The 20,413-nt window shown below is 41.9% G+C and overlaps 1 protein-coding gene across 2 annotated transcripts in view; it reads right to left on the bottom strand.

The window, feature by feature from the left end:
• KCNIP1 (potassium voltage-gated channel interacting protein 1) overlaps positions 1 to 20,413 on the bottom strand; it is a 223,494-nt gene that overhangs the window by 46,688 nt on the left and 156,393 nt on the right. The window contains exon 1 of one of the 2 annotated variants that reach the window (XM_019945782.1): positions 6,958 to 7,045. The exons of the other annotated variant lie outside the window; for it this stretch is intronic. The gene's annotated coding sequence lies outside the window, so the exon portion shown is untranslated. Of the gene's footprint in view, positions 1 to 6,957; positions 7,046 to 20,413 lie in introns of those variants that run through there. 2 annotated transcript variants of the gene reach the window in all.

Below are 20,413 nucleotides of genomic sequence, written 5' to 3'. Positions count from 1 at the left end.
CAAACACATGAAAGGATGCTCATTATCACTAATCATTAGAGAAATGCAAATCAAAATGCAATGAGGTATCACCTCACACCAGTGAGAATGGCCATCATCAACAGATCTACAAGCAACAAATGCTGGAGAGGGTGTGGAGAAAAGGGAACCCTCTTGCACTGTTGGTGGGAATGTAAATTGTTACAGCCACTATGGAGAACAGTATGGAGGTTCCTTAAAAAACTACAAATAGAACTACCATATGACCCAGCAATCCCACTACTGGGCATATACCCAGAGAAAACCATAATTCAAAAATAGTCATGTATCACAATGTTCACTGCAGCTCTATTTACAATAGCCAGGACATGGAAGCAAACTAAATGTCCATCAACAGATGAATGGATAAAGTAGATGTGGCACATATATACAATGGAATATTAGCCATAAAAAGAAACGAAATTGAGTTACTTGTAGTGTGTGGATGGACCTACAGACCGTCATACAGAGTGAAGTAAGTAAGAAAGAGAAAAACAAATACCGTACGCTAACACATATCTATGGAATCTGAAAAAAAAAAAAAAGGTTCTGAAGAACCTAGGGTCAGGACAGGAATAAAGATGCAGACATAGAGAATGGACTTGAGGACACAGGGAGGGAGAAGGGTAAGCTGGGACAAAGTGAGAGAGTGGCATGGAGTTATATACACTACCAAATGTAAAATAAATAGCTAGTGGGAAGCAGCCGCATAGCACAGGGAGATCACCTCCATGCTTTGTGACCACCTAGAGGGGTGGGATAGGGAGGGTAGGAGGGAGATGCGAGAGGGAGGGGATATGGGGATATATATATGCACTGATTCACTTTGTTATGTAGCAGAAAGTAACACACCATTGTAAAGCAATTATACTCCAGTAAAGATGTTAAAAAAAAAGTGAGAGTTCATTCATGTATTGCTTGTGAGATTACTATGTAAATAAATAGGAAAACATGTTTTTACAAATCAGGTGAGTTGAACATTTTATGTTTCTTTCTCTGAAGAATCTCAAACCAGTCCCATGCAGTTGTTTTGACTTGTATGTGGCCGTTACTTTTTCTCAGAATCTGTGGCCTTGGATAGAAAAATAAGTTTTAAAAAGTTTATCGTCCTTACTCTGACATATTGTGAAATACCAGCGATTTTAGCCCAGCAAATCTTGTGTGTCTTTGTGTTGGGTTTTAGATTTTCTCAACTACAGGATGGATGTGGGGAGGTGGGCAGGTAGCAGAGTGGATGGGACCTGGAGTCAGTCTCATTTTGTTGGTCAGGTTCGGGGTCTTCAGGCTGCAGCTGAATGAAAGAGTCCTGGGCCTGGGCGCCTCCGGATAGCCCTCCAAGATCCAGACACTGGGAAGGCTTCTGACCACAGAATACATTCTCCTGACTGGATGCGAGGAGGTCCTGGCTGTCCTGCTGCTTGTCATACAAGTAGGAAAGGTTTAGATATAGAACTCGGGGGCCACCCAGAGCAGCAAATGGAGTTGTCCTTATGGGGAATGACAGGCCTGAGGAAACCCCTCCCATTTACCTTGAAAGGGGTATTTCTGGGAATATCATAAGCCTTGAAAAATGATAATATAATGAACAGACTTGGTGGAGAGAAAGGTGGGAGAGGTAGAGGAAGTAAGTGTCCTTTTCTCCCAATATTTTAGAGAAGGTGGATAATAGACACTACTTAAAGCCAACACTTAAGTAACCAAGGATTGTGTGCCATTTAAAGTATAATTATATCTACAGAAGAATTAAAAACAACAAACCAAATCTGGAGGTAGAAAGAGGAAAAAGAAGCAACAAGAATATATTGTATAGCACAGGGAATTACAGCCATTATCTTGTAATAACATTTAATGGAGTATAATCTGTAAAAATACTGAATCACTATGTTGTACACCTGAAAATATTATAATATTGTAAATCAACTATACTTCAATTAAAAAAAAAGAAAGATGAAAAAGAGAAAAGAGAGAGGTTGAGGTTAAGGTTGTAGAGGAGTAATTCACTTGAGCTGTTTCTGTTTATTCAGTGGTAGGAGGGTATATGGACCCTGGAGATGCACACACACACATACACACACATTTATCAGCAAGATCATGCTCTTTTTAAAGGCTCTAGGGGAGAATCCATTCCCTTGCCTCTTCCAGCTTCTGGTGGCTACCAGCATTCCTTGACTTGTGGCCACATCACTTCAATCCTTGCCTCCATCTTCACATCAACTTCTCCTCTTCTGTCTGTGTCTAATCTCTGCCTCTCTTTTATGATACTTATGATGACATATAGGACCTACCGAGTTAATTCAGGATAATTTCCGAAGATCCTTAATCATACTTGCAAATAACCTTTTTCCTTATAAGGTGACATCGTTTCCAGGGATCAGGACCTGATATCTTTGGGTGCCCATGGTTCAGCCCACTACAACCCAACTTTATTAGGTTATAAGCCCTTTACCAAAGGTAATAATACAACTATTTGATGAGTAGAAGTGGTGATATTCCCAATGCTCCAGGCACAGTTTAAGGGCAAGTTTCGCTGCATTTGGACAATGAAAAGTGCTCTGGAGTGGAACTCAAAAGGCTTGAATTGAGTCGTGAAATTGTTACTTCCTAGTCATGTGGCCTTGAAATCGAAGCCCCAGGACCTCAGTTTTTTTAACACTATAAAATTAGTTCAATGATAATATAGGATTTTTTTTTAATTAATTTATTTATTTATGGCTGTGTTGGGCCTTCCCTGCTGCATGCGGGCTTTCTCTAGCTGTGGCGAGCAGAAGCTACTGTTCGTTGCCAGGGCATGTGGGATCTTCCCAGGCCAGGGCTTGAACCCGTGTCCCCCTGCATTGGCAGGGAGACTCCCAACCACCACGCCACCAGGGAAGTCCTAGGATTTTTATATATCACAGGATTTCTTTGTTGTCCAAGTCAAACATTATATGGGCAATATTTTCTTAAGCTACAAAATACTAAACAGTCCATAACAAATGGTTAAAGTTGGATATGTGTGGGTAGTTGGCTTCATATGAACCATATTTCAAATCTTTTGCCATCAAGTGGATCCAGCAAATCTCTAGAGTAATACTACATGTTTCACACAATTTAGAATACAGAGAAAATGGACTTTCTAAAGGCCCCAATAAACACACCTGGATTCTCATGGTTTCCCCAAGTTTACCAAGTTATTATTGCTATTTTTTTTTGGTCTGTTGTTCTTGTGACATTCTTGGTTTCATGAATAAGTTATGGTCAGAGACGGCAAAGTAACCCTATATTTAGACAGATATAAGATATGGTAGCAGGAGAACCCACTCTGAGAAACACTGATGTGTGCCTCAGTGCTTCAGGCAGTGCTTTGAGCTGGAGTAGTGAATCACTTCGGAAGTTACTGTGGCAGAGCCCGTAGACATGGTGCTTTGGGGAGAGAGGGCTCTCATCTGGTGAGGGTGAGGTTGCATAAATCTGGCCCAGCAAGCAGTGAGAAGAGAGGCAGAGAATTAACTGGTATTGGTCTCTGAATCTTCTGGGGGCATGACTTGTCTGTCACCTCCACACCCCTGTCTTGATCTTCTCTCTGCAGCCCCTGCTGTCCTCACTTTGGTGGAAGTGACGATGAGCTTGATAGATCAGCAAGCGCTGGCAGTGAAGGCTGGGTATGCGTGGTGACATAGCATATAGGGGAAAAGTCATCTCAGTGTTCCTACTCTGGAAGTTTCACTGGCAACTGTCAAATCCAAAGGGAAGGCTTCTACTTCCTAAGAGGCCTGATGGACTTTAAATCAAAGACATAAAGCATGGCTTTTGTCTTTTTTGTCTGATGAGTAGTATATTCATTTGATTGGCATGATCTAAGGCTGGAAAGAATTAAACACTTACAAAGTACCTGCTATGAAACAGAAAACAAGCTTGGTACTTCCCCGTATGCTGCTTCATTTAATCCTTACAATATGTAGCATTACTACCAGTGTTTTGGGTTGAACCGTGTTATCCAAAAAGATACGTTGAAGTCATAATCCCTGATAACTTAAATGTGACTTTATTTGGAAATAGTCTTTGCATTTGTAATCAAGTTAAGATGAGGCCATTAAGGCTCTAATACAATATGACTGGTGTTCTTATAAGAAGAGGAAAATACCATGTGAAAACAGAGACACAGAGAGAAGATGGCCATGTGAAAATGGAGATAGAGACTGAAGTGATGCTGCCACAAACCAAAGTAGACCTGGAGCTACCAGAAATTGGAAGAGGCAAGGAAAGATTCTCTTCCAGAGGCTTGGCCCTGCCAACACCTTGCTTTTGGACTTCTAGCCCCCAGAACTGCGAGAGAATACATTACTGTTGTTTTGAGCCATCCACTTTGACATAATTTGTTACAGGAAATTAATACAACCACCATTCTCATTTCTCTATTTTTACAAATGAGGAAAGTGAGACCTGGAGAAGAGAAACTTGCCCAGGGTCACACGACTGATAAGTGGCACATCCAGGATTCGAACGCAGCTATTTTGACTCCCGGCCTAATATCTATGCTACTTCAAAATTACTACTGAAAAATAAAATAAGAACAAGACCAAGGGCCTAAGAAAGACTACTGATGGGTTCTTTAGAGATGTTCCACTGCTCTTTTTAAATTGACTGCATCCTGTTGGTTCCTCCAGTAGGAGGAGGTCTTCTCCTCTTAATAATAAGTGAGTGAATAGTTTCCCATATCACACACACATTAAAAATGGTGTTTTGGGCCACAAGGTGAAGGCTATAGCATAGGAGCATATGTGTGGTATAGACTTAATGACAGACCACAGACTCCATCTGGAGGGGGCTTACTTGTTGAGGTACTAGGTGTCCAGGACAGAAGATGAAATTTTAGAGACCAATACCTGCTTGTTGCTGTATCGTTGGAAATTTTATGTAACTTCTCTAAAGCTGTCTTCTTCCTTATATAAAAGGAACAATGATATCAACTTGCAAGAGTTATTAAATTTTTTCCCTTAGAGTGTTATTTTGAGGGTTACATTAGCTCACGTATATAAAAGCACCTGGCACTACACCTGGGACATTGTAGATGCAGAATAAATATTAATCCCTTCCTTCACCTGAGTTCCTGGAGGCAGTCATAAACATATGTTCTCTACTTTTCACCTTAATCCCCTCATTACCATAACATTAGATGAATAACTGATATCTTCTGTGGTAATAAAACCAAAAGCTGTAACCTTGAGAAGTTAAAGCAGGGGAAGGGAGATGGTCACCTCTGGCTATGGAAAGGAAGGAACAGGGTAATATTTCCACGCACCATTAGCCTTATAAGGAAGTAGGCAGCTCTTGCATTAATTTGTAATCTCGGTGGGTGTCTGCTCTGAAGCTCTGAGTAGGGATGGGACACATTCTCTTGGAATCTGGTGGAGAACAGAGACTTTGCTCAATTGTTATGACTGGCAAGCTGAATTTGGAGTTTTAGAAGAGCACGTATAAGGGACTGAGGGACAGGAAGAGTCTCTATTTGCATACAGAACTATTCTTCCCCATTGTTAGATTTCAGGTGGTTTTTAAGAAAGAAAAAGTTTTCTGAATATGTTTCAGCTTTCAAAATCTCAGAGAAACACAATCATAGAGTTGTAGAATCATAGATTCACCAAATTTTAGCTAAAGCTTTAAAAGTTCTTACATAGGGCTAACATATAGAACAGATAAAGTGGAGCTGGTTTTGTGAAAGCAGGAATGAAGGGTTCAGAGTCTGCCCTACCACCTCCTGCTCAAAACCAAATAAAAGAAATCTTTGGTTACTCCAGAATTCCATGAAGCAGAGATCGAAAATCATCACTATTGCCATAGGAAACTGAGATCCAGGTAAAACAATGATTTGAACAAGGTCAAACAGAGACAGATTATTGATAGAAACCAGGTCTTGTAACTGCTAGTCCAGAGTTCATCCAACCACATCATTCTGTCCTTCAGTCTCTGGCCTACTTCAGCTTTGATTGGTACTTTAGCTAGTCCTTTGTCTGCAAACGTATTTCATTATTATGCATGTGATACTACCTCTTGGGAGAGGAATTCTGTCTACACCATGCAGTTATGGAAGTATATACATCGAATATGAATGTACATTGTTGGAGGCTGGTCTTGTTTAATGCATTGCTCATCAAAATTGGAATCTTTCCTGGATCCTAATTTTACGTGATAAGAATTATCTAGAAAAACTATGTTCTATTTGGAGCAAAGTCTCATGAAGAGGAAGAAAATACTCTCTATTTCTTGAGCTCCTTTAACTTTGGGGACCAAACCACTAACTTTCTAGTAATAAACATTAAACAACATGGTTAACCTGAATTTTTAACTATATTCTCACTAAAGAATGGAGTTAAAGTCATGGCTGATTAGGTGGTTTTAGAGTAAAGGTTCTTATGCGGGTTGAGGATTAAGGGCTGGGGAAAGAAACTGATACTTGTTTAATGTCTTCTAGATGCTGGGCACTGTGATCAGCATTTTACAAAATCTTTTACCACCATAGTCTTCCCAACTACTTCTTAAACAAAGTTAATCAGTACGATGACTTTTGACAGTCATTGACAGTCATTTGACAGTCATATAGACAGACTATACCAACAATATAGTCATCAGACAATCTGAGAGAGGATTTTGATGTATTCTGCTAGTCTCACACAGCTAGTAATCCACCAAGACTCATGCATATAGGGTGGGAACAGAAGATCCTAATTCCCCTGCCGCTCCCCCATCACTCTCCAGGCTCCACGTTTCAGCACCACGGACAGCGCATCACTCGCGCGCTTGGAGAAAGGCCGGAATCAATACAGCGCTGATTTAGCCGGGCTTTTTCAAATCTCTCGGGTCTCCGCGCGCCACTTTCCAGGCATATTCTAAACTACTCTCACAACAACCTAAGCTGAAAAACACATTCATATAAAACGGCAAGCTCGGGGGTTTGCTTACCGTCTGACAAGTCAATCAGCCCGAGGTAGTGCAAAAGTTTCAGAGAGGACCACACGACCACCACTATTCCCAATGTTTGGAGCCCCTCAGACTCGCCCTCCGCCCACATCCTCACGGAACACTGACGCACCAGCAAGACGCCAAGCGGGCATTTAAAGCCGGAAAACCACGCTTCCAAGCCTCCCTTCCCGCTGTTCTAAGTGCACGGTTTATTTCCGCCGGTCTTTCTTCCCTTGCAGTCTCTCCCCCCTCCCTCCCTTCCACTCCTCCCCGCTCCCTCCTCCTTTCTCCTCCTCCTAGCTGGCAACGTCTATGTTTTTTCATAGTAATCTTTGCTTTTATTTCATTTTCTCCCAAGGCAGTTTCCCTAAAGGTTAAACCAACCCCTAACCATCTGCTACCCGAGTGTGACCATAATTGGCAACGTCTCACAGCATATTCTCTCTGCCACTCAGAGGGAATGCACGTGAGAGTAGACATAAATGAAGACAGAAGGGAAGAGACTTAATGCTTTTGATCTGAGATAGACTTAGACGTGAGGGTTATTCTTCAAAAGGACAACAATTTGTTTTTACTTCTTCAGTTACAAACCCATCAAGCTTATTCTGGGATATAGGTGGTTCCTGCTTTGACATCATAAAACGTCCCTGGAAACCGGATCATAAAGAAGGTAATTGTAAACTGGGCTGGGCCCACAGTTATATTTGTGTTTAGGCAGGTTTTATATCAGTATCAGAAATTATTAAGAGGGTAGTCAGGCTGACTAAATGATCACTGGGCAGCACTGAATGAGCAAAACTTCTGGAAATAAAGCAAAAAAAAATATGGTGAAGCAAAAGATGATATTCATGTATCCTAAACTTCTCGGCTCTGTGGGGAACTTTACAATTTTCCTGCACGGGATTGTCAGCAGTGAGCCTCGTGGGGAATGGTAGTCAATGTGGTGAAGAAGGAAGATTGGAGACTAATGTCACAAAGACCTTGGGAAAGTTCCTTGATCTCCATAAGGCCCAGTTTCTGCTTCTGTGAATACACTTACCTCAAATAAGAGAACCCATGCCAAGTATGAGAACAGAGTATGCATTTAAGAAATGCTAGTCTCAGATTTTGAGAACACGCTATGTTGGCAACAATGTGGGGAAAAGACACTCTCATGAATTGTGGGTGGGAATGTACATTCATACAACCTCTTGGGAGGGAAAAAAATACATCAGAAATAAATAGTGTATATACCCTTGGGTCCTGAAATTTCACACACAGGGATGCCTACATGTGTGTGCAAGTATATATATGTGTACAGGATATTCACTGCGTCATTTGTTTATAACAGCAAAAGAGTGAAAAAAGTATATGCTTATCATTGAGCACACTGGTTAAATAAATTACAGTGCATACATAAAAGGAATACTATATAGCCACTAAAATTATATATCTTGTAAATTTAATTATAAATTAAAATTTATTCTCTTTTTGGAAGAATACTAAAAATATATAATGAAAATGTTGTTTAGTACATTACCATTTTAATTTTGAAAAGGGACGATTTACATTTTACCATTATCATTTTAATTTGGAAAGGGACATATACCCATACACATGCTGGCATATACATAACATATTTCCAGAAGGATAATTGATAATTTTAGTTGCTTCTGTAGGGTCTGGGGCCCGAGGGAGACCCACTATGAAAATTTCCTCCCATGTGTGTAACTGATTTTAAACAACAACAATAACTAAATGTGAAAGTTCTTCTCTCCTTTCTTTCCTTCTTTGTGAAAGGGGGAGACATATTCTACATATCTGAGTGAGACTCAGGAAACTCTCGTCTTCTCTGCTCTGTAACTCCCCCATTGGTTCTATATATCAATCTCCAATTTCATTGGTGCCTGGGCAGTGCCTGGAGTCAGTCTATTCCAGCTTGTGAAAACTGATTGTTAAAATTTCAGGAAACCAGCAAGACAGTTGTTACACCTGTGGTGGCTTGAAATCAACCACAGCAGGAGTATTTACACCAAGAAAATTGGCAAACACTGTAATTGAGTGCTTCCTCCCCCTCCTCACCATTACAGGTTTACCAGGACACCACTCTGCCATTCCAGATCCCACCTGCCCAAAAGGAAGCCTGACAAATTCACCTGCCCAGGGGTTGTCCTGCCTTACTGTGTTTTCTATCCTGTGGAGCCCTAGCGAGAGAAATACTTAACCCAATGGGCTTCGTGGTATTTTAGGCATTAGCACAGCCAGACATGAGGAACTAAATTAGGAGCAGAGGTATTTCCAAGTTTCTGGTAAGTCAGTACTCTGTTCTCTTGCCTTCTCTATAAACTCTCCTGGTTTGCACTGCTCCTTCCTGCCTCTCTATTGCTTCCTTTCCAACAGCTCTCTACCTTATAAGACTGGTGCTGTCCCTGACTTTCTCCTGCCTCTGCATTCACCCCCTTTGCAAGATTATGTATGCTCACTGCTCTAGATGTCAGCTCTGGGCAGATGGCTCTGGTCTCAGACACATTTCTGCCCTGCATTTTTACCTGTTGTATTATTTCACCGTGCACAAAACATTCTCAGTTCAGTTCCACCAACATGTATTACTCAGCATTTGTTAGATGCAAGGCCAGATGCTAGAAAGTAGACTTAATCCTTTGCCACTTTCTGGAATTTCTGGGAATAAATGATATGAGAAGGAGGAGTGGTGGTTCCCACTTTCTGCCTTTGCTGTCACCATGCAAGGACTTAAATTCGTTCAAGAATTCTGGTCTCAGAGACAAGCGCCCTCCTGATTGTCTCCTAACCCTGAGCTTTAGGAACATCTGCCTCTCATGTGAGTTACGTCAAAGATAACCAGACAGATTTAACTACTATTTTCTAGAAATTGTGGGCTGCTTTACACAGGCCATTTCCCTGGATTCTCACAATATATCTGTGTGGGTATTTCCACTTTCCCAAGAAGATCACAGAGGGAAATTCAGGTCTCATAGGTGTATGAGTATTAAACCCAGGTCTACCTGCCTCCAAAGTCCACATTTCCCCACACATCCAGCTAATAAATGGGTATCTGTGGTTTGATACTAGTGAGAGATCCATGAATTGTTTATTAAAGAACCTGCTTTTTCTCACATCACATTTCCATCCAGCATGATGTGGTGTCTGCACAAATCTTCCCTCTACATGTAACCTCCCTTTAAAGTTTTATTGAATTTCCATCTTTCATTTGATGAGAAATTCTTACCCTAACGGGAACACTTATGGAATCCATTTCACAAATTGCTTTTTCTTATTTCCATATAGATTGTAAGGTGAATATGTTTGCGTTGTAGATATCAGCCTGCATAGAATTGGACACTTTTCTCGCTTTGTCCCAAATTATTATTTTTTGGCCAAGAATCTTTGTTGGCCCTCTTCAATTCTTTGTCAGCACTAGCAGGCAACTTTTCCCCCTCTGAGCTGTTTGCCATAAAGAAACAAAGGATTGGTCATTCATGAGACGTTCCCCCTGAGTGAACGTGGGGTGAAGGTGGTGAACCGACCTCATGTATCAGCTACCTGACTTGTTCTGACCCAGACACCACAAAACACAGGATTCCAGTTCAGAATTGTCACAGTCTGACAAATGAGTACTGGCTATGGTTTTCAAAGTCCCTTAGGACTCTTGGGAACCAAGATTGTCACACTCACAAACGACTAGTGTCTATGTCAGCTCAGGATGCTATAACAGAATTCCATAGACTGGGTGGCTTCAACAACAGATATTTATTTTTCACAATTCTAGAGGCTGGGAAGTCTGAAATCAGGGTACTAGCATGGTCGTGTTCTGGTAAGGGCCTTCTTTCTGGCTTGTAAATGGTTGCCTTCTTGCTGTATCCTTACATGGTGGAAAGAGAGAGAGCTCTAGTTTTTCCTCTTCCAATAAGGACACTAATCCAATCATGAGGACACCATCCTCATGACTTCATCTGAACCTTATTACCTCACAAAGGCCCCGCCCCCAAGTATTATCACATTTAAATTAGGGTTTCAGCATGTGAATTTTGGAGAGACACAGTCAGTCCACAGCACATAGTTTTCACCAAAAAATTGCAGGTACACAGAATCTCTGCATGAGAATTTTAGCTCTGCCACCTGTGTGACCTGGGACAAGTCATTTAAATGTTTGCAGCCAGCCTCCTCACCTGTAAAATGGGAATACTCTTGGTACCCGTATCATAAGATTGTTGCAGTAATGAAGTACGATAATACCATAAACTGCTTAGCACAGTCCTGGGCATGCAGTGAACGGCAGTGTGACATAGAGGTCCAAAGCAAGCCTCCAGGGTCAGACTGCCTGCACTGACTCTGAACTCTGCCTCTTACTTAGTTCTGTGACTGCTGGTGAGTTACTTCACCTCTCAGTGCCTGAGTTTTCCCACTAGTAAAACAGATATAATCATAGTACATACTTCAGACAGTTGTGAAGACTGAAATGAATTAGTTATTATTCATAGAAAGAACTATATTAGTATCATTATCATTATTATTATTCATACACTCCAGGGGATCATCAGCAGCTGGGTCCCATGGAAAAGTCACAGATTGAGTATGTACACGGAGTTTTGGAAAAAGCCATTTCCATTGGGGGTTTGGATCTGGGGAAAGAAAGGAATATTCTTTCAGGTATGGGAATAAGACTTTCTCTGGAAATTTCTGGGTAGCATGAACTTCAGTTTTCTAGCCACAAATCTTCCTTCCAGGCAAATGGTTTCGGTCGAGTCTGATTTGTTGCTGCTTAAAATTCATTTATGTTGGCCCCCAGCAGTCAGAAAAAAAATTCGATTTTAGCTGGCTACTTCTGCTGCTTACAGCTTGCTTTTTGCTGTGTAACCTGAAGTAAACAGAGGTGTCCTGTGGTACAGGGCCCCCCAAGATTGCAGCAGTTCACTTAGCTAACCGAAAACACATGGGCAACGCTGTGTTCACATTCACTTGACTCCGTAGGGCTTGCTGCTGGTATGTGGGTTTCTGTGTGCTTCTCCCAGACATACTGTCTAAATCTCATCTGGATAAACTAATTTGGTAGAGGCCTCATCTTCTGGAATGTTCTGCTGCAGTTGGTATAAAAATAATGCCAATAATTGCATTTGGAGTTCTCTTTTCTTTAAAAGGTGGGAAAGAAATGAAAGAATTCCTCAGAGCACCATCTCAGAGCTCTCAATTCTACCAGAAGGCGAACTATTAACTGCAAGATGGTTATGATTCAGAGAGAAAATCATTACTATTCCCATTACTGGTCAAAATGCGAAAATTATTCTAGTGTTCTTTATCATAGCCCTTATCTTGGTGCTCTTTGGGGGGCACTGGCTGCATTTGTTTAAATTAGTTTTATAATGAAGATGATAATTGTACAATAATTAAGTAATGATATATCTCTTCCTTCCTTCCTTCCATCTTTCCTTCATTCCTCCCTCCCTTCCTTTTTCCCTCCCTCTCTTTCCTCCCTCCCTCCCTTCCTCTTTTCCTTTCTCTCTCTTCTTTCTCAGATATTTACTGGGCCTGTGTTAGACACTATGCACAGATGAAGAGGAAATCCTTTTCCATTAGGAGGGTCACAATGTCTAAAAAATGCTCTAGGATTTCTATGGGCCAGGCCAAAAAGTTCGTTCGGGTTTTTGCATAAGATGTTACGGAAAAAAACAGAATGAACTTTTTGGCCAATCCAATAATTGGCAAAATTGTTTCACCTTTTACATTACTTCACATATTGAGGTTTCTCAACAAATATTTGTTGAAAAATACTGTGCTTACTCTTCATAATAAACTTTCAAATTAGGGTGCAGCGTTATTTTCATTTTACAGAGAAGAAAACAGGGGCCAAGAGAGGGAAACTAAATGTTATCTGCATTTTTCATGGGTTGGACACTGTGTGGGACTTTCACACAGGTTTTTTCCTTTTTCTTAATTATCACAAGAATGAATACCAACTGACAGAGGAAGCTCAGACAAGGGTGTCCCAGGAGGTGATAAAGCTAGTTGGTGGCAGAGCCAGGCCTGGAGTTCAGGTCTTCTGTGGATTCCTTCATTGAGAGTATTCCCTGACTCCCCAGGACTCCGATTCTCAGTGGTCAGCAGTGGGGGCCATGAGGGGTAGAGTTCAGAGTTGGTCCTGGTCCCCGTTTTTCCTGTTTCTTCTCAGTTCTTTCTCTCAGGCCCTTTGCTTCTCTCCCCAATAATAATAACTACAGTAACACAGCCATCCCACCCTGGGTTAGAGATTTTATACACTTCGTTAACTCACTCAGTCCCAACAATGATTCCACTTCTTCGCTAGTCATTATTGCTCCTGATAGCATATTTATGGGAAGGGGCAGATGCTGAAAGGTAAAAGCCTCAGTGCATGGAGCTGGAAGCCCTTCTCTCATAAACACGTCACTGGGGAGAGATGACCTGCTTCAATCAGCTTCTCATGGAATCCAATGGGGGAGTTCTCCACGCCTTGGGTCCCAGTCCCTCTGTGGGCAATTCTCAAAGGCAGATCTGTTTATCTGATTTTATCATCAGCTCCATGGAGATGGGGGGCAGGAGAGACAATGGGAGAAAAGCATCCCGGATTTCTTCTTGGATTTTAGAAAACCCTCAGAAAAGCTTATCTCAAGCACCTCACAAGATTAGTTTTAGGAGGATCTTGAACCCTCTTTCAAGAATTCTGTGTCCTTTGGGATGAACTTCAAGACCTCCCCTCCTCCCTCCCCACCACACAGCAAACTTCCAGCCTGCAGGACTCATTCTTCATTCTGCATCTCACCAGCATCTCTTTCCCCATCACAATCCTAGGCTGAGGAGGTGGAAGCATAGGTCTCTCTGCTAAACGCAGGCTAGAACGCACGAGTTGATGCTTCCCGGCAGGCAAGAGTAATGAGCACATTTATGAACAAGTGCACCATGTTCATGTTGATTGTCAGCGTGAATCATTTTTCGGTTTGAGCAAAACGCAAGAGGGAGGGGATATGGGTATATATATATACATATATATACATACATATAGAGGATTCACTTTGTTATACAGCAGAAACTAACACAACACTGTAAAGCAATTATACTCCAATAAAGATGCTAAAGACAAAAAAACCCTGAACTGTTGTCAGTGAACATTCATTTGTAAATAAAGCCAGGGAATAAGGGCATTTAAATAACCACCAACATGGTTCAGTTTTTTACCTCTTTTGCTTCCTCAGGAGGGATCCAGGCTCCGTTGGAATTTCAACACACATTCTTCTCTTCCTTCCTTCCCTCCTCTCCTGCATTGCTTTCTTCCTTCCTGCCTTCCTCTCTCCAATATCATGTTCCCTCGGGCCCAGTGATACGACTGTGACTAAGATCAGACTCGACCATCAAGGAGTCTCCGGTCCAGTGACTGTACTTCCAAACAGAACCACAGATGGGCACCAGTTCCAGCCAGCTTTCTTCTAGACCAAATGCATTTGACATTGACTTCCTGGCACAGAACTTGGCTTGCACTGCCCTGCCCATTCCCTTGTCTCTCTGTTTCCTCACATGGAATGCTCTCTCCCTCCTCTGCCTGGCTAAAGCCAAATCAGTCATCTTCCAGAGCTGAGCTGAAGTCTGGACTCTCCACGCTCTCTAACCTGCTCTTCTGTCTCCAAATGCAGAGCACGTATTTGTCAATCGTGCTTTTTGGGGAAATCTCTTGCTTTAATTTCTTGCATTGCTAACTAACTCTCAGTTACAATTGTGAGAGTTCTTATTAATGCAGCAAGGTAGCATGGCATAGACACAAGGACGGGGATTTGAAGGCAGGCCTGGGTCTATTCATGTCTCTGACACTCACTAGCTGGATGACCTTCAAATGACTTGACCTTGCTGAGGCTTTGTTTTTTCACCTGAAGGTAGTGGTGCTTCCTGAGTCCTAGGACACCTCTGTGGCCAGGAATACAAGGATGGTTTCAAATACTCTGGCAGGAGCACCCGTCTTCGTTCCAGGAGCATCCCTTCCTAACCCCCAGGGATATACTTGTCCAGGGCCTGGCATAGGACAGTTCATGGGCTGAGCTTTGAAAACTGGAGGGAGGGATGTTTGCTTATGTGTTTACCTACCTAGTAGAACCCCAAATCCTTTTTTTATGGAATCATAGATTATTAGAGGGGAAGAGTAAACCAGAGGAAGCATCCTGAAGAATTCTCCAGTGACCACTGATTCTCAGCCCTGTAACACCTGAGAGATGACACATTCCTACTGGGGACAGTGGTCAAGGCGGTGACTCTTGCTTGGGGATATGGAGAGTGAACTGGAGAGAGGATTTCAGAATCTCCAAGAGGCAAATATGCATAATTAGGAAAAGTTCCTCAAGTGATTTTTCTCTGTGCTCTTCCCTCATTAGAACTGATATACTCTAACTCCTTTAAAAAGTATTGTAAAATATTTCAGACATAGAAAGAGGTATAAAAAATAATCTGATGAATACTCATATACCCATCTCCTAGAAATAAAGTTATATCAGTAGAGCTGAAGCCCATGTACCCTGCTTTGATTACAACCCCTTCCCCTCTAAAATAGCCATATCCTGAATTTGGTGATTTTCACTTCCATGCATTTCTTTTTAGTCTTACTACACACACACACACACACACACACACACACACATATCCCTTAAATAGTATATAGCATAATTTTACACGTTATTAAACATTACAAAGATAGAATCATATCACATGTAGGCTTCTGAAATTTGCTTTTATTTTTTTGCTCAAACCTATGTTTATAAAATTCATCCATGTTGGCATGTGAAACTGTAGTTCATTCATTTTCACTGTTGTATTAGATTCCATTCAGTGGCTAGGCCATGATAAACACACCATTCACCTGTTAGCAGACAGCTAGCTTGTTACCTCTTTTCTGCTATTGCAAATCTTGTGGCTCTGATCAGATTGAACATGCTTCTGACGCACTTTTGCAAGAGTTCCTTTTGGGCAGTGGTTCTCAATGGCAATTTTGCCTCCAGGGGACACTTGCCAATGTCTGGAGACAGTTTTGGTTGTCTCAACTGGGGAGGCTACTGGAATCTAGTGGAGAGAAGCCTGGGGTGCTGCTAAATATCCTACAATGCACAGAACGTCCCTCACAACAAAGAAATATCTGTCCCCAAATGTCAAGAGTGTGGAGGCAGAGAAACTGCTTTAGGGGAGGAGTAGAACTGCTGTATTACAGGGTTTGTGCATCTTTGATTTAAATATTGCTACATTGTTTTCTAAAGTGGCTGTATTAATTTACACCCAAACTAATGGTATGTGTAAGAACTCCCATTCACCCCTACTTTATAGATTAAAACCCCGAGGCCTGGTGGAGGCGTGGAGTGACTTGGACAAAGGTATGGAATGATCAGGACATTATAAAACTTTGACAAAGACATGGTGCTATGTTTTCCCAGAGAGAACACATCAAAGGAATATAAATCTAGTCCTTCAACGCAAGAGACATTACAAAGTGTCTATCATGTGCCAGCAATTATTCTTTACATTCATTGTCTCTAATATTGCAAAACCGTAGAAGTTAGTATCAGAGAATAGCACAGCACACTTAATAGCATGAGCTTTGCAGTCAGATAGACCCAGGGTTGTGTCCTAGAACAGTTATTTACTAGCCCTGTGCCTTGGGGAAGTTACTCGACTGCTCTGAGCTTCAGTTTCCTCATCTATAAAATGGGGATCACAATAGTACCTACATCATACTATTGTTGTGAAAGAAATAATGCAATAGGTGATCCATGAATATTAGCTGTCATCATCATCATCACATCATCATCACATCATCACTGTCATTTAATAGAATAGAGCCTCTGAGTTTAAGTAAGTTGGCAAAAGGTTACAGCTAGTATGTGGTAGAACTAGAACTAGAATTTGAACTCAGTTCCATCTGACTCCAAAGTCCATCTCATTTTAACTGTCACGATGCCTCCCTAAGAGGGGAGGACTCCTAGCCCCATCCCAGTAATTTGGACTTTTTTTGTGGGGGGGAGGGTGGGTGCAACCCATATGAATTATTAAAAGTCAGACTCTGTCAAAAACTTTTCAATAACACATTTTAATGGTTTCATGAATATTTAGTAACTCAACTAAGTAAAACAAATGCTGCCGAGACATCAGTCCCCTGGGGACCTGCTGTAATAGATAGACAAGGATGATCTGTAATTAGAACATGGACTGCATGCAAATGGTGGGTCTGCAGAGTCTCTTACAGATTATGAGTCTTGCCTTTACCACATTATTGCTATTAACCTGCCCATCCCTGAAGACAAACCAACTGAAACCTATCACCTCTGCAAAGGATCACAAATTTAAAGTTAATGGTGTCAAAGTGAATGATGCTTGCCTTCCTACATCCAGTTTGCAAATCATGTCCTCCAATTTCCCACCCCCCCCATTTCCTCCTGGGAAGACATTTGTCTTTAGAGGTTGGCAATGAGGCATTTGCCATTACATACATTCTGACATATGCTCCAAGAAGCCGGAGCTAAATTACACTGGTGAGTTATTAAAAACAGCTCTCAATGCTATTATTATTTATTGCATTTCCAACTCTCTGCAGCAGCTGATTACACTGCTTAATCTTGTATTTTTTTTAATTCTCCACCCTGAAATGAATTCTCCCTGCAATGAATAAGCAAGGTCCATCACACCAAGTGCCCTTTGGAAAAGAAAGTTTGGATTCTGTAAAGTAGTTTGATGGACAGCCCTGGAATCGAGCCTGTTTCCCCAGGCTTAATCCTCTGTTTCTGGGGAAACAGAGGCTAAATATTTCCCATGAAGTATGAACATCTCTTCTCCAAAGCATTTCCAGAGGGAGTTCTCCAAATCACAGGTCTCACCACACCAGTCCCTTCCATACAGTGTCCACTGCCATCTTTGGCTGTCATTGAAGGTCCTTGGTGATCTGGTCCCCGCCTACCTCCCAACCTCACCTCTCACAGTACCACCTTTCCATCCAGGGCACAGTCATCACAGTCGCTTGTGTTTCTTACCAGGACCAGTCTCTGCTTTCTGAGCTTTCCCACGTGCTGGTCCTTTCACCTGAAATTTTTCCCCCACCCTTATTTCTTTTCCCAATACCTTTTCATTTCAGACTCATCTTAGGAACTATCTCCTTTGGGAAGCCTCCCCAGTGGGGAACAGAAGCGTTTCTTACCTGCTTCCATGAAACCCTGCACTTACATCTATTGCAGCACTTGGCACACTGTATTGTCATTATGCATTTATGTATCTGTTTCTTGTCACACTGTGGACTGCTTGGGAGCAAGGGTAGATCTCGGTTGTTTAAGCTCCCAGAATAAGGCCTAGCCCAAGTGCTTCAGAAATTAAGAAATCCCAAAATGGAAGCAGTAGAGTGGAGTGGAAAGAGACAAAACTCTTGAATTAGGCATTTATTCATTCAATCATTCATTCAGTCAACAAATATTTATTAAGTGTCTATTATGGGCCAGGCACTGTGCTAAGCAATAGAAATACAATGATTAAGAATCAATGGTTATAGTGCTAACGGCCTAATGAAGGAGAGGTACATGACTCAAATAATAGCTCAAGCATGTAACTGCAAGCTGTGATAAGTGCCATAAAGGAAAAATACACAGGGCTATGACAACATAAACGTAGGACCCAACTCAGGCTGGAACTGGAGTAGGGAGTTTCATCAGGGATGCCTTCCTTGAGAAAGTGAGGCTTGAGCTAATTGCTGAAGGATCATAAGGCATTAACTAGACGACAGGTAGGGCAAGAACATTTAAGGAAAATATTGCATGTGCAAAGGTCCTGAGGTGAGTGGGATCCTAAGTGTTGAAGAGGTGTTTGGGAACTGACTGAAGGCTAGTGTTAGAGGCAGGGAATGGGCAGGGCCGGAGGATGTGGAGACAGAAAAGGCTGGGAGGCACTCTAGGGTAGGCCAAGCAGAGTCTCATAGACTGTGTTAAGGATTTGTTTATCCCGGGCACAATGGGTTTTAAGCAAAGGAACATCATCATGAGTGTATGTGTCTATGTGTGTTGCATTTTATAATGTCTGCAATGTAGAGGACAGAATAGAAAGTGACAAAGTACACAGAAATTGAGGGTGATGTACCTGCAGACTGCCTCAGATAACACAGTGGCGGCAAGGTGGAGCTGGGACCACATGGAGGTGGGAAGCCTTCTGGAGATCCTCATGGAGATAGCTTGACCATATTTCACGGTCATAAGCCCTGTCCAGGATGTCCCCCTCCCAAAGCAGAAGACTGTACTGGTGAAGCCTTAGCCTTCCCTGGGGTTAGCTGGTTTGGGGGGGGGAGGGTCTCTGTTTTAGAGTTGAGCTCTTCTGGGCTGTCATACTTGAGCTCAGGCTAGCTCTGTAATTTATATTTATGCCTCTAGGATAAAGAGGTCAGAGAACTGGACTTTAAATTGTAAGTTCTGCCTCTAAGAACTTCTAGGTCTTAGAAGGGTTAGGTCAGCTCCAAACTAGACTTAATTTGCTACCTTGAGAAGAATGGGACCTTGGGATGTGGTCTGGCTCACCTTTTCCTTCCTTGCATCCATCCATCCACCCATCCATCCATCCAACAAATATTCACTGAGAAAATACCAGAGGAGGCTCTAGAACCTGGTCTCTTGATCCCTAATACGGTACTTGTTCCGCCCTGGTCCACACCTGTCATTATCCGTTAGTGTCTCTCAGCTATTGCCAAGGAGATGAAGTTTGGCCCACAGACTGTCACAGAATTTTGCTCTTTCCGTTCTTTGGTTGCTGAATTGGAGCACCGGGCAAACCCTGCATTCTTCTTTCCCAGTTTAATTGGCCCATTATTTTAAACTTTTGTAGATAAGGGAATAAAAAAGTCAGTGGAATATTGTATTCATCACATTCAAATTAATATGCTTCATTACCATAAAGACAAGGAGTGTGGTTGCAATATTTTCTCAAAACTTTTAATTGAACAGAACATGGGAGGGGGGAAAACCGAAAATGGAAACCACCAAGCTCAGATGCTGTTTTTCACTTTCTCAGAATGTGTGCTGTTTGTGATCTGCTCATCTTATTAGTGTTAATTATGAGCTAAAATAAAATGGCATTTAACACTGTGCTGAGACTTTAATTAAAGCCAAATCTCCATACCCAGTAACTCTCTGAAGTCCAAGGTAGTTATTCTAAAAGGGTTTAAATTTCTGCTGGACCAACGGTACACCTATACCCACTCATTCCCCTGCTGTGTGAAGGCTGCTACTTCTGGAAACCATCCATCCATCCATCCATCCATCCATCCATCCATCCCTTCAACAAATAAAATTTTACTTTAACATTTAAACTTTAGGGACCCTGGTGGCATAGTGGTTAAGAATCCTCCTGCCAATACAGGGGACACGGGTTTGATCCCTGGTCCGGGAAGATCCCACATGCCGCTAGAGCAACTAAGCCCATGCGCCACAACTACTGAGCCTGCACTCTAGAG

This window comes from Tursiops truncatus, chromosome 3, assembly GCF_011762595.2.
Source record: "Tursiops truncatus isolate mTurTru1 chromosome 3, mTurTru1.mat.Y, whole genome shotgun sequence".
NCBI classification, from domain to species: Eukaryota; Metazoa; Chordata; class Mammalia; order Artiodactyla; family Delphinidae; genus Tursiops; species Tursiops truncatus.
This window is presented reverse-complemented; position numbering and strand designations above follow the sequence as displayed.